Genomic DNA, 16,122 nt, shown 5'->3' on the forward strand with positions numbered 1-16,122 from the left:
TCGGGGGATGGGAAACACTTCTTATCTACAGGGTGCCTGAATGAAACGTCATTGTACACCTACCCTTAACTGTACCCCACAAAACCATAATAAAAACTACTGATTAATGAAAAAAAAAAAAAAAAAAATACCTTAGCCGTTGTAGGCCACAAAGCCTTCCATGTAAGTTTCCACTTCTCTACTTGAGGTCCCCCATACTCCATTTATAAGATGGGAATCTTGAGAAGGAAATAGTGAAAAGTGTGAAATAAAAGCAATCTTAGCTGGCCAATACAGACTCCATGTCTGATCAGCAAAAGAGCTGCTCTCTGGAGAAGGAGTTTTAGGCAGTGACCCAAGGTCTTGGCAAGGGCTGTCCACGTTTAAATGCAGGGGAACAAACCAGGCTTCCTGAGCTTTGAGGAGAGCTTACAGAAAAAGCAAGAAGCAGCGATAAAATTGAAATATTCTAGAGATATATCAAATATTTTCTGTGTTTTTTGATGAAAAGTGGTAGAAGGAGAAATGGTGGACAGAGATTGGGAAGTCATCTGGACAAGGAGGAGAAGTTGTCAGGGTACTATACCCAGGAAAAGAGAGTAAGGTTAGTGAAAGTTTATATTTGTTAGGGGACTCCAAGTTACAAGCAGCAAGTCAAAAAGCCTGAGTGGTGCCTATGGACCTAAAGAGAGACAAACAGTAGAAAGAAGAAAGTTCCAAGATCATCAGCAGGTGGTGGTAAAGAGAGTACATCAGAGGTGGCCTGTGCTGGGTTGGGGGAACCTTCAAAGAACCAGGGTCTTCCTCACACCTCCTCCTACCCAAAGCAGCACTTGGCCTCAGGTCTGGCCCCACACAGCCTCCTGGCCACCATACCCAGAAGCTTACCACAAAGCCACATGGTACCCAAGATGAACCCCAGCAGGAACAAGAAGACATCCAACAAATACTACTCATGCCAGGGCTGCTGGAAGACATAGGGCTTGAGGTGTGCCACCCCCCTTGTCTGGAGGATGTGGTCAGTCCAGCCAACCAGGCGCTGGGCAGGGGTCAAAGGGTGAGAGCGCCTAATGATGCTGGCAGCCACCGCTGCAGACTTGTGCCTGTTGGTGGGGACAGAGAGTGGGTGGTGTTACTGATATGATCTCACAAAACTTAGAGATTTTGTGTTGCTTGGGAGTCCACATAGGCATACAAACACTTTTCTAACACATGCCCAAAGGCTGGATTTCAACAATAATTTTTTGGAATGAACTTACCACTGTCTAACTGAGTCCCCTTGAAAAATTCATTGAAAATACCCATATACAAAGATCAATGATTAATCTTAAAGGTGCTAGACTATTAAAAAGTGATTAAATCTCTAAGGACTCGTTCATCTCCCTTGGATGCTTATAGTATACTAAAGTAAAAAATGCATACGACTATATGTGATATAATATATGCCTGAGCCAGGAGTGGTGACTCACGCCTGTAATCTCAGTACTTTGAGAGGTGGAGACGAGAGGATTGCCTGAGCCCATGGGTTTGAGACCATGGGTTTGGTGAGACCTCATCTCTACAATAAACCAAAAAAAAAAAATTATCTGGGTGTGGTGGCATGCACCTGTAGTTATAGCTACTCAGAAGACTGAGATGGAAGGTTCGCCTGAGCCCAGCAGGTGGAGGCTGTGGTGTACACAATCATACCATGGCACTCTGGCCTGGGTAACAAAGTGAGGTTCCAACTAAAAAAAATGCACACAACACACACACACACACACACACACACACACACACACACACACACACACACACCTGATTCAGGGTTTCTTCCCTTGAACTATAATAAAGTATTCAGTTTGTCTTGACTATAAGATAATAGGCTAGATGGACAGTTACCACGGAAGTCACCAGGCCTTTTTCATTCCCTCACTTAACTGAAATTCATGAAAACATACTTTGTGGCAGGCCCTGTGCTAGGCACTGAGAATAGAGTGGAAAACAAGAGATACACATTGCTGTCCTCATGGAGCTGACCCTCTACTCTCCAATATGGGAAGACAGATAGTTAATAAAAATAAATAAATGGAGTTTCAGATCTTGCAAAGTGTTAGAAAAGAAATCATGTATTTTAACTGGGTTTAGTGGGAGAGAAGGCTAGTTAGGATGGTCAAAGATATTGCCTCTCCAGGGAGGAAACATTGAGGAAGAGACCCAAATGTCAGGAAGCAGCCAGCCCTGCGAAGAGGAAGCAGCACAGACAAAAGATCAGAGGTGGGAAGAGAAGCCACACTGGGGAAAAACACAAAGAAGGCTGCTGCCTTAGTTGGAATTCTACTATAGAAACTCCCATATATGACCTTTCAAAGATACTTTGTTTATATAGTTTGTCACTCTCACAAGCCGTAAGGTAAGAAGGTTATTCTCAGCATCTAACCTAAGTTAGCCTTCTTATCAGAAGAAACAAGTCAACTGTTAGCCCCACACACATAGCATTTCGTGTCACAGAAGTTTTAGCTATTCTTGTGAAAAATACGTAAAAGTATCCTTTACGTTTTATATCTTCATTCAGCCTTAGTGACCACATACTCAGAGCTGCATACTTCTTGTCTTCTATGACTTGTTTCATCTTAAGTGTCAGTGTGTCTGCTGTGACCTGCTTTAACTGGATAGAGACACCAAAATTTTTGGCTACTACCTGGACCATGTTGTCATGCTGATCTCCATTGACTGGTATTCCCACTATGGGCACACCATACTGGATGGTCTCCATGATGCTGTTCTGCCCGCCGTGGGTGACAAAAAGATGTATGTTGGGGTGAGCTGTTGCAAATAAGAAAGACAGTGGAATATTTCAGGAAGAAAAGTTTCAGAATACCAGGTAAAGCAGAAAGAGCAGAAGAAATGCCAAGGGAATCTGGTGGTATGTTAAGAAAATGCATTCACTGGTTTTGCTTGGAACACACCCAAAGGTGCACATTCTAGAATACAGGATTCCAGCATTCCCTCTATATAGAAACTCCTCACCTCAGTCACAACCCTTCTAAGACTCAGACCCAGAATCCAGGGAAAGCTGCAGAGGGCATATTTTTCCGTCCATGCATCCATTCTTCTCTTTCTCCATGCTATTACTCTCTTTACTTCCCACATCCTCGTCTCTCATAAAACGTATACTATATGGGCTGTCTTCTCCGTTTGAAGAGAAGCCATGAAAACAGAGAAGAATGGACCATACACTTCCATATTTCTAGTTTCTTCTGCCTGTCCCACCTTTATTTAGAGCAAGCTAAAATGATTGCTTAAAATGAAGAGTTAAACTCAATCTGTATTTTTCAACAGAAATGTGAATCAGAATATACTTACATCCCTTTGAAAATCAAATTCTTTTCCCTTTCTCATGTCTTGAGAATTAAATGTATAGAAATCTGTATCTTAAATTGCCAAGCTGATTTTGAGCCCTAATTTTAGTTATGAACCTCTGATCTAAAACTGAAGGTAGCTGTAAGAGGTCTCCAAACAGCAGTACAGGGACAAGAAAACTTATTGCGGTGTAAGGAGCTCTCTGTTACAAAATAACTCAATACCCAGCTGTATGATTACTCAACTTGGCACTCAGATACCATGTCACATCCTTCAAAGATTTAGGCATCAATGTTGTGAGGATATGAGTTCTTCACACCCTTAACAGATAAAGAAGATGTATTTATGCATGTGGATTTATGTTTGTGTAATGGCACATTGCTAAATAGGTGTGCAGGAGGTCACTGAAACCATTGGCAATGTACCCCTGGGTGTATGTTCTTGGGTTCACATATTATCTTGGGCTGCATTGGTGTGACCCTGTTCAGTGTCAAATATAGTAGGGGTGAAGGCAACATGACAAAATATTACTTCTGTTTGGATACTTAGGCCTGGCCTGGGTTAGACATGAAGAAGGGGAAATAGCTGTTTGGGCTATTTTTGAAGTATAATCTGATTCCCTAAGAACTTCAGCTGGCAACTCATTTCCTTCTCTGTGAGTCTTTACCTATCAGTTGCTTCTTCTTGGGCAGGTACACATGCCCAGGTAGAGGACAGAGCCCTGATGAGCCCCAAAGATAGGTCCATAGAAAGAGATGACCAGATTTTGGCAGCCCTTACCCAGGAGGTCAGACTGAGGAAACCAGTCCATGATTTTCACATTTGCAGACAAGTTGACATCATTGGGTCAATGAGAATGCTGACAATTCCATATGACCCCTTGGGGAAGTGGGAAAAGGCACTGTTCATTTCCTTGAGAATTTCCTGAGTCTGATAGAGGTTCACCGAGGAGCCCAGGGCCACAAGAACAAAACCAGAGTCCCCAAACTTGGCGATGAAGTCCTCTAAGTCCTGGAGAGAGATGACAAAGGAAAGGGTGTGGCAAAATTCTTTGTGCAAGCCTAGGTGGCCATGAAATGAAAGTCAGACTGTTTCCTAAATATATCCTCCCATCAGCTTTTTGTCCTCACTGTTCTGAAACTATTTTCATAGCTCCTAGCACAGCTCAGTGTCCTCCATACTGTGCTCATATTTTGTCTGGATAATCCAGAAGTCATTTTTCTGATACTTAAGGATACATTTTCATATATGAATGATAAATTTGTGAGTTTTTCCATTCTTTCCCTGTTATTAATGTCTTGCACATCCAACTATAATCAGAGAAAATACATTGTTGAGTTCAATCTCCTGAATTTTATTAATATTTGTATTATGACCTATGCCATGTGCATTTGAGAAGAATGTGTAGCCTGCTGCTGTTGAGAGGAGTATTTTATATATTTCTATTAGGTCTAGTTGGTTTATGGTTTTGTTCAAGATTACAATTTCCTTATTGATCACTTGTGTAGATAATTTTTCCATAACTAAAAATGGAGTATTGAAGTATCAGGCTATTGCTACGGTAATGTCTATTCCTCCCTCAATTCTAACAGTTTTTGCTTGACCCTCTGTTGTTTGGTGCATATATGTTTATAGTTCTTATATCTTATATCCTCTTAATGATTGATTATTGTTTCAAGTATTTTATTTGAAATAGGAGACTGACCAAAACAAAAACAAAAACAAAAACTCTATTGGGGCTTTGAAAACCAGTCAAAGGTATACAACAAGCAACCAAATGCCCAATCAAGAAAAAGCCACCTTCAAGTGGTAGAAATTTCTTTTGCATTTTATTTACCTTTGCCCTGGAATGGCAGGATATAGTCAACATGCAAAAGCTCAATTCCAGGTTTCCTCACTCAACCCGAAGAAACAGAGTAGAAACTATTTGTAATATTTTTTTTTTTGAGTTGGAGTCTCACTCTGTCACCCAGGCTAGAGTGCAGTGGCATACTCACGGCCACCCCAGCATAGACCTGCTAGGCTCTGGTGATCCTTCCACCTCAGCCTTTCAAGTAGCCAGAACTACAGGCATGCTAATTTCACACCAAGCTAATTTTTTTATTTATTGTAGAGATGAGATCTCACCATTTTACCCAGGCTGGTCTTGAATCCGTGAGCTCAGGTAATCCTCTCGCCTTGGCCTCTCAAGTGCAGGGATTAGAGTATTTGCAACATTTTAAGTTGTCTATGGGCTATTCTAGTGAGTGGTTTTTCTCACTTGATTCAGAGCTCACACAGGGAATGGTGACAAAGTTCAGATATTAGTCTAGCAGAAGCTGTAGAAGGCAGTGGTAGGTACCATGTCATGTGAAAGCTGCAGGAATACTGCAGATCTTTGAAAGTTTGGGTCAGGAGGTTATGGTAAGAAGAATATAATGAAATATCTAAGGCCGTAGAAGATTCTGTATGAGACTCATGAGGAAATTGAGACATTCAAAAGCAGTTGACTATACAGGAGGAATTGGAGGGAAGAAAAGCATACACAAAAGTACAGACAGGACATATAACCAGAATATACCCGAGAAGACCTTAATCCTGATCCAAAGACTCAAAAACATACTTCGCTAATTAGTAAGATCTTCCATGCCAGACTGCAAAGACTGGCATAGGTAGCTAATTATTAAATGCCCAATATTCAACAAAAGATCATAAAGCATACAAAGAAATCGACAAATTGTCCAATCTAAAGGAATGAAATGAATCTTCAGAAACCCTCCCTGAAGAAACACAGGTATTGAACTTCCTAGACAAAATTTTTTAAAGGAACTGTCTTAAATATACACAAAGAGCTGTATATTGTTTGAAAAACAACATACAAACAAATTTAGAATATCAACAAAAAGATATAAATTTATTATAAAATTCAAAAATAGAAATTTCTGGAGCTGAAATATGCAATTATTAAATTGAAAAGTTATCTGGAGAGTTTCAACTCAAGTAGGCAGAAGAAATAATCAGTAAACTTGAAAACAAGTTATTTAAATTTATCAAATCTGAGAAACAAAAAAGTGAAAAAATTATAAGAGAAATATAGAACACCATCATGAGGATAAATATTGCATTATAAGAGCCACAGAAGAGCAAGTGAAAGGAACAGTTATTTGAAGAAATAATGGCAGATAACATGATTTTATTTAAAGAAAATCCTAAAGATTATATCACACATACACACAGACAATACACACAACATGCACACTGTTGGCATTAATAAACATATTCGGCAAAATCAAGTCCCCCAAATCAGCTGCATTTCTGTATGTACACTGATGATAAACAATTCTAAGTAAAAAATTGGGAAAACAATTTTATTGACAATAGCGTTAAAAGGAATACAATAATTAGAAATAAACTTAATCAAAGGGGTGAAAGATTTTACACTGAAAACTACATAAGTTTGCTGAAAGAAATTAAAGACACAAACAAAATGGAAAGGCATTCTGGGTTCATGAATTGGAAGGCTTATTAAGATGTCAATACTACCCAAATGATGTACATATTCTATGCAATCCCTATCAAAATCCCAATTTTTTTCCACAGAAGTAGAAAACCATTCTAAAATTCATAAGAAATACCAAGAAACCCTGACTACTCAAAACAATATTGAAAAAGAACAGAGAAAGAATTCTCACATTTGCTGATTTCAAAACATATCACAAAGTTACAGCAATCCAAGTAGTGTGGCACTGTCATAATTTAAACACATGGACCAATGAAATAGAATAGAAAGCCCAGAAATAAACTCACACATATGGTCAGATAGCTTGACAAAGCAAGAGTGCCAAGACTAGATCATTTACTGGGTAAAAGACGGTCATTTCAAGAAACGGAGTTGAAGAAAATGGGTATCCACAAACAGAAGAATCAAGTTGGGCTGTTACATTACACCATATTAAAAAAAAAATCAGACTGGATCAAAGACCTAAGTGTCACATCTAAAACTATAAATCACTTGGAAGAAAACTTCAGGAGAAAGCTTCTTGGCATGCATTTGGCAATGACTTCTTTGATATGACACCAAAGCACAAGCAACAAAAGAAAAAATAAATAACTTGGAATTTAACAAAAATAAAAACTTTGTGTGTCAAAGGACACTGTCAACAAAGTGAAAACATAGCCCACCAAAACAGGACAAAATATTTACCAATCATATATCTGATTAAAAAAATTGATACATAGATTATATCAAGAACTACAACTCAACAACAAAAAAAAAGCAACCCTATTCAAAAAATGGACAAAGACTTGCACATGCATTTCTCCAAAGAAGACAAACTAATGACAATAAGCATATAAAAAGTTGGTCAACACCACTAATCATTAGGGAACAACAAATCAAAAGCACAATTAGATACTACTTCACACATACTAGAATGGTTATCATAGAAAATAACAATTGTGGGCTATGGTGTTAAGAAATTAGAGCATTTGTTCATTATTGATGGGGATGTAAAATGCTAAGGCCAATGTGAAAAACTGTATAAAAGTGGCTCAAAAAATTAAACACAGAATGATCATACAATTCAACAAATCCACTTCTAAGTATACATTCAAAAGAAGTAAAAGTAGTGACTCAAATAAATATTTGTATACCAACGTTTACAGCAGCTATTCATAGTAAACAAACAAATTTAAAAAGTAGAAGCAACACAAGTGTTGATTGACAGTGAATAAATAAAATGTGGAATATAAACACAACGGAATAGTATTCAGCCTTAAAAGGAAGGAAATACTTCAGACACTACAACAAGGCTCTTGAAAACATTATGTTAAGTTAAATTAGCCAGTCACAGAAGTACAAATATTATATGATTCCACTTGTAGAAAGTAATTAGAGTGATCAAAGTTGTAAATTGAAAAAGGACAACAGTGTTGCCAGGGCTGGGACAGGTGGAAATCAGGATTTATTGTCTAATGCATAGAACTTTTCAGTTTGGGAAGATTTTTTTTTAAGTTCCTGAGATAAATGGTGATGACAGTTGCACACCAATGTAAATGTCTAAATGTCCCTGGGGTGTACCCTTAAGATGGTTAATGTGCTAAATTTTATAATGTGTATGTTTGACTACAATTAAAATAAGCAAAAAAGAGACTAAAATTTTTTGAAAGCAAGGATTTGTTATCTTGAAGTCTCAACTCACATAGTCTCTCCTTAACAATTCCCATACCTGCCCCAGTGCCAAGGCCTGACCCACATTCTTGATAGCTAAGGCCTTTTATAAATCTTCATGGTTATTTGAGCAACTGAATCTTCCACTACTCTAGCCTGGCCACAGTCTCCCAGGGAATCCAGTCTTATGGTCATTTCATTTCCACCGCCACATGTGGGCTCCCTGCTCTCCCCTCTTGGGTGCCTTCCCTCTTAGTTCCGTTCCTAAAACCTCCTGTCACCAACGCACGCCCATCTTGCCCAAGGATCATTCCCCAACTCTTCCTGCAAGGTCAGGGGAGGAAGGATAGATACGTTGGTGCCTGGAAGGCCCAGGTCAAATCCAGGCCCTAAGGGGCCTTGAACTTTATGATGATAGGGAGGTCCCCTTCCATTTATAAAATGGAAATGATCACAACTTTCCATGGGTAGCAGTATATTATATACAATACCTTCTGTAAAATGGCAACCCAGTGCTAATAGACAACAGGCAGCCACCTAATCTTACCTCTCAACCCTTTAAAAAATCTCTATAAGCAGTGGTCCTGAGTTCAGGCTATGCATTCAAATCAGCTGGACAGCATTTACAAATTACAATGGCTGGGCCCACCCTAAATAAATCAAATCAGAAGATCTAGGTGGAGCCAGGAGCCAGAGGTCTATGGGCAGGGGACATTGGAGTTAACACCTGGAAGTTCTTGTTGTCAGTCCCACATAATCCCTCTCTGGTTACTCCTTGTCTCACAGTGTTGTCTGTATTATTGTAAATAAGTCAGCATCTTTGCAATTATTGCATTTAATGATCACTAAGTGCATATTTATTGTACACATGATCACACAAAATGGAAATAGCAAGTTTAATTAAAAGGCAAATCCTACTAAGCCTAGGACTAGGCAAGAGAGGGGTTAGAGGAGCCCATATAAGGAGGCCTTCAATCTCAGGATTCTGCAAGGTCTAACAGTATAAGTGCACAATCCTGAAAGTGAGTAAATCCTTAAAAAGCATGTCCTAGGTACCTCCCTTGCCTTGATCTACTTCAGTCTCAGGATCCCACTGACTGGTATCAGATACCTACTATTCGTTGAAGGACTCTGTGTGAAGTCCAAACTGAATGCTGAGGGTTCACTTGCTTGTGGTACTGGTTTAATAGGTCCGGCCATTAAGCCTCCAACATAAACAGTGTTGGGAAGTAGGGGCCGGACATAATCAAAGGCAAAGTCCAAGTTAACAAACCACAGCTCTGCTTTCTGTAGGAGATGAGACAAAACTGGCCTTGAACCTTCTGAGAAATGCTCCTTAATGATGCTGTCCAACACAGACAACATTTGCCATTGCTTTCTGGTGTAATGAAAGAACATCAGGAAATTCTTCACTCAGCCCCAGAAGTCCATGTGGTCAGTCAACAATGAACCAGATACTGGAATATGACAAGGGGAATGGTAGTCCAAAGTCCAAGGTGCCAAATGAAGAGGGAAGACTGGACACAAATGGTTTCCCAAGCTTCTCAGCAATCAGGAAAGAATAAAAATCATATCCTTCAACAAATACTAGATCAAAATTCTCATTCTTTTTTTTTTTTTGAGTTGGAGTCTTTGTCACCCAGACTGGAGTGCAGTGGCCGCTCCCGGCCACCGCAGCCTCGACCTGCTGGGTTCCAGCGATCCTTCCACCTCAGCCTTCCAAGTAGCCGGAATTACAGGCGCGCACTACCACACCCGGCTGATTTTTTTATTTATTGTAGAAATGAGGTCTCGCTGCCCAGGCGGGTCTCGAACCCACGGGCTCAGGCAATCCACTCACCTCAGCCTCCCAAAGGCGCGGGATTACAGGCTGAGCCACCGAGCCCGGCTAAAATTCTCATTCTTTAAGGAATCCATGATATCTTTTCTGCTTAGAAAATGCCCACATCGAGTCCCGAAGCGTTCCATTAACTTTAAAAGGTTTTCAAATGTTTCTCTGTAATAAAGAAAACCAATAACAATATTTGGGAAGGTATAATGTCTGTATTTCCATGTTTAGGAGACTCCAAAATATCCCAGGTAAGTAAAAGTATAACCAGTATCTGTCTATACATTGTACAACTCTTCCACAAATACCTCAGCTCTGGTCACTCTGGTCCAGATAGCTCTGCTCCCCAAAATGTTTCCTCTTCCTTCCCTTCCATTTCTTCCATTGAGCCAAATCACCTTCCCTCAATGTCAATTCAAGGTCCCTTACTCTGGAAACCATCTCTGACTGTGGTACATCTCAGAGTTCTATGTTTCCTTGATAAATTCTGTGATGCTTTTTTGAACACTCATTTACATACTACCTTTTTATATGCGACTATCCTGTTCCCAGAAATCTGTAAAAGTAACTTGACAGGTTTCTCAAATAAGTCTTATTTAAATACTGTGTCCTGCATTTGACAGATAGCCTTACACAAGGAACTTTCTAATAACACTATCAGAATCCAAAATCTCAGCTGAACATGAGATTCATCTTCCTAGCCTTCAAGTTAAGCAATGAAAAATAAAAGCCTACTTTGAAGTTTATTATCAGTCTTTCCACTTCGTGCTGGTTGGAGCATTCTCATAAGATAATGCTAAAGTTTTACTGACATCTAATTAAGACTCTTGCCTATGGCACTATTTCTAGGACTATCATCCTTCAATGTTTTCCAATTATAGATTGCATTGAAAATAATCCTGTTAGTATAGCACACAAGAGAATGTCTGAGGAAGTTCCTGAACTCAGGAGACCACAGGCCTTCCGGTCATGTGAGGATGGAAAGAATCAATAGCCCAGCAAACTTGTAATCTGCACACCATTGTAACATGACACTGCCCATAAAGAAAGCTCTCAGGTTGAGAACTAATTTGTGATATGCAGATGTCTGCCTGTTCTTTAGAATCAACTTTAAGTTACAAGGGGAGTGATTCTCTGAAATTATCATCTATTTCATTTTTTAAAAGATTTTACATAAGGAATTATTGTCAAATATTGCAGATAAACTCAACATATGCAGTATAAATTTCTTAAGATGAGAACATTAATCACATTTGAAGTAAATAAATTGGAAAAATCACAGGAAGGCAGTGGTCTCAGTAACTCAGACAATATACAACATATATGTTGAACTTGTCTTCAAAGAAATTAAGCTGGGGAGAAGAAACAAGAGACATACTTAAAAATATATAACTAACACCACAAGATGTCATGGACTAAGTGTCAAATGAGTGCTTTATATAAGACCTGTGGAGGAGGGCATGTGGTCTTCCAGCTTGTTGGGGAAGAAGGCTTTATAGAATAACCAGACTTGATCACCACCTTGACTACTTGAGTAGAATTTTCAAGGAAAGAAAAGAGAGTGAAACCACTGTAATTAACAAAGAGGGGAATGAATGTCTCTTCATGTATGTGACAGATGAAGGAGGTTCTGGGTATTCCAGATTAGGGCAAAAAGTTTCAAGCTCACGTCTCATTATGTATCATCAAGGGTGCTTGATTTTTTAAAAAGGATTTTAAAAGGCAAATTTTCAAAAATACTAAAAATCAGTGTTCATAAGAGTTTCCTCCATCAGTGAATTTATGTGAAGAGAAAGGAGGAAAAATAAGTAGGAAGAGGTGGTTGTTTTACCTCAACAATGAAAAAGTGTCTAGCCTGGCTTCTTTGTTGGAGAGATTATGCACATAGATTGTAGATAAAGTGTTTAAAGGAATGTTCAGAAGTAGCAACTCCTGCTTTCTTTATAATTATATTCATGCATATAGTGAAAGAGGAACAACACAGACTCGATAGCTGGGAATGAGGAACTCATCTACTCTGCCCACCCAACTACCCATCTGTCTTCTATTTGTTCATTCCATCATTTATCCAACCATCCATCCATCCACCCACCCACCCATCCATTTCTCTTACACTCACTTCAAATATCATGCAACTCTCTATTCATTGATATCACTAAAATAGTGATTCTTTGGTTTGGTTCAAATAATTAAAAAATTACCTGTCATCCAATGCTTCTTTGATATAGTCATCAATATACCTCTTAATATTATTTTTATGATCTTCAAGTAAAGAACAACTGATAACTTGGTATGATTTTTCCTCCTTTATAATATCTAAGGAAAACCAATTGGATAAAAAGGTAATTATATCATGCAACATAAATTGACATTAGCATGATCATGTCAAAATCTTATTCCATTAATTTCATATTTATGGAAATATTTTGCCAAGTTTTTTATTTGGTTTGGGTTTTTCCTTTTTTATTTATTGATCATATAACTTGATAAAATTTGTTGAGACTTTACAATGATTCCAACTTTTAAATTTAACTTCTAAATTTAATTTAACATCAATGTAATAGCTTAAATTTAACTTAAACTTTTAATCACTTTAAAGATATGTAAGTTTCCACTTGAAGATTTCATTTAAAGGTAAAGCTATTACACTCATTTTATAGGTGAGAAAATAGAGACTGACACAGTGCAAAATAATTTACCTACTTTGCACACATAGTGAGTGGTAGGACTTCTATTTAAATATAGATCTGTTTGACTCCAGAGTCATCTTTATCTTTTTAAAAAAATTCATTTTCATTATTTAAAGTGACACCTAAAAATAGAACACTTTTATTCAGTCAAAAAGTTCTAAAAGGCTAAATAAAAAATAGGAGCCCCCTGTATCCCTACTTGGAAGTCAGGCCCTTTCCCCACTACCTATGTATTTTAAAAAAGCCTTACACCATTTTTAAAATTTTTATTTAAGATTCGAGGGATACTCTGTAGGTCCGTTACATGGGCATATCACATGATACTGGGGTTGGGACTTCTATTGAACCCATCACTCAAATAGTGAATGTAGCACTCAATAGGTAGTTTTCAACCGCTGCTCCCTTCCATTCCTCCCTCCTTTTTAAATGCCAAGTGTCTATGTTTCCATCTTTATGTCCATGTGTATCCATTGTTTAGCTCCCACTTCAAAGCGAGACAATGCAATGATTGGTTTTCTGCTTCTGTGTCAATTCACTTAGACTAATGACCTCTTCCTACATCTGCGTGGATGGGGGGGACATAATTTCATTTTTTTATGGTTGTGTAGTATTTCTTGGTGTATATGTACCACGTTTTATTTATCCAGTCCACCACTGATGGACCCTTAGGTGAATTTCATGACTTTGCTACTGCAAATAATGCTTCAATAAATATACCAGTGCAGGTGTCTTATTGATAAAAATGATTTCATTTCCTTTGGGGAGCTGCCCAGGAGTGAGATTCCTGGGTCAAGTTACAGTTTTATTTTTAATTCTTTGAGAAATTTCCATACTGTTTTTCATAGAGGATTAACTAATTTACATTCCCATTAAGAGTTTCCTTTTCTTCTGTCTCCTCACCAACATTTGTTTTTGTTTTTGTTTTTTAACTTTTTAAAAATGATCACCCTGACTTGGTGTGAAATAGTATCTCATTTGATTTTAACTTACAATTCTCTGGTGATTAGTTATGCTTAGCATTTTTCATGTGTAAGTTGGCTGCTTGTATGTCTTCATTTGAGAAGTATCTATTCATGTCCTTTGCCCCCTTTTTAAAGGAGTTTTTTTTTCTGGTTGATTTGTTTAAGTTCTTTATAGATTCTAGATATTAGTCCTTTGTTGAATGCATAGTTTGCAAATATTTTCTCCCATTCGGTAGGTTGTCTGTGTACGCTGTTGATTATTTCTTTTGTTGTACAGAGGTTCTTTAGTCCAATTAAGTCTCATTTGTCAATTTTTTGTTTTATTGTAGTTGCTTTTGAGGTATTAGTTACAAATTCATTGACCAGACAAATGTTCAGAAGAGTTTTTCCCAGGTTTTCTTCTAGAGCTTTATTTAAGTCTTTAATCCATCCTGAGTTAATTATTGTATATGGTGAGAGGCAGGCATCTGGTTTCATTCTTCTGTGAAGGCTAGCCAGTTTTCCCAACACCTCAAAGCTATCTGTATATCTCTGATGGAATTGTGTTGCTCAATTTAGTCTAATCTATGGCTGACACTAGTTTAATGAAATGACTCTTACCCTGGAGCATTAATTGTGCGTCTCAGACATTGTCCTCCTCTGCATTGTAAAAAGAACACTCAGAATTAAGACTGACACTAAGTTCAATATATAATTCCACTGACTGATGTGAAGAATGGTAGTCACCACGTGGCATGCTCACATCCATGCTTCTAAAAATAGATGGGGTACAAGGACCTCAGAAAATCTGTTTGCAGAAGTTTGTCAGTTTGATGAGGTCTCACTTGTCTTTCTTATCTCTTATGACCTGGGTACTTGGGGTTTTGATCAGAAATTGGTTGTCAGTTCCAGTTTCCATAAGGCTTTTTCCTGCATTTCCTAAGGTTCTTATAGTTTGAGGTTTTACATTTAGGTCTTTGATCCATTTAGAGGTGATTTTTGTGTATTGTGTATGGTGATAGATAGGGGTCTTGTTTTAATCTTCTACTTGTGGTCAGCCAGTTTTGCCAGCACCATTTACTGAATAGGTTCTCCTCTCCCCAGTTGTTGGTGGTAGAGGCTTTGTCAAAGATGAGTTGGTTGAGAAATTGAGGTTTTGTTTCTGGAATCTCTATCCTGTTCCATTGGTCTGTTCTTGTACCAATACCAAGTTGTTTTGATTACTGTAGCTTTATAATAAAGTTTAAAGTCTGGGAGTGTGATGCCTCCCGCTTAGTTTCTGTTTATTTGTGTGTGTGCTTTTGCTGAGGATTCTTTTGGTTATTTGTGGTCGTTTATATTTCCATATGAATTCACGTATTATTGTTTCCAGGTCTGAAAAGAATGCTGCTGATAATTCAATGAGTACTGTGTTAAATCTGTAGATTGCCTTGGGGAGGATGGACATCTAACAATGTTGATTCTTCCAAACCATGAGCATGGAATATTTTTCTTTTGTTTGTGCCATCTTTGAGGTCTTTAAGCAGTGCTTTGCAGTTTTTGTTGTCAAGGTCTTTCATGTCTCTGGTTAGGAAGATGTCAACGTATTTCATTTTTTGTGTGGCTATTGTGAATGGGTTATGCTCTTTTTTTTTTTTTTTGAGTTGGAGTCTCACTCTGTCACCCAGACTGGAGTGCAGTGGCATGCTCCCAGCCACCGCAGCCTCGACCTGCTGGGCTCCAGCGATCCTTCCGCCTCAGCCTTCCAAGTACTGGAACTACAGGCGCATGCTACCACATCCAGCTAATTTTTTTTTTTTTTTTTTGTAGAGATGGGGGTCTCACCAAGTTGCCCAGGCGGGTCTCGAACCCTCAGGCAATCCACTCACCTCAGCCTCCCAAAGCACAGGATTAGAAGCTGAGCCACCAAGTCCGGCTGGGGGTTATGTTTTTTATTTGGGTTTCTTGTTTATTGTTGGTATAAAGAAATGTGACTGTCCTTTGCACATTTATTTTATACCCTGAGACTCTGGCAAAGTCCTCTATCAGTGCAAAGAAGTTTTGACAGATTCTCTGGGGTTTTCGAGGTATATAATCGTGTCGTCTGCAAAGAGGGATAACTTAACTTCCTCTTTTCCTATTTGGATACCACTGATCACCGTCTTTTATCTGATTGCTCTAGCTAGGACTTCCAAAACTATGTTGAAAAGTGGG

The 16,122-nt window shown here is 38.4% G+C and overlaps 1 pseudogene; it reads right to left on the reverse strand.

Moving 5' to 3' along the window:
- Nucleotides 1-796: 796 nt before the first annotated feature.
- Nucleotides 797-16,122, reverse strand: part of LOC103255411 — a 26,988-nt pseudogene continuing 11,662 nt past the window's right edge.

The sequence above is a fragment of the Carlito syrichta genome, unplaced genomic scaffold, assembly GCF_000164805.1.
Source record: "Carlito syrichta isolate Samal-C Ts95f unplaced genomic scaffold, Tarsius_syrichta-2.0.1 Scaffold288097, whole genome shotgun sequence".
Lineage (NCBI taxonomy): Eukaryota > Metazoa > Chordata > Mammalia > Primates > Tarsiidae > Carlito > Carlito syrichta.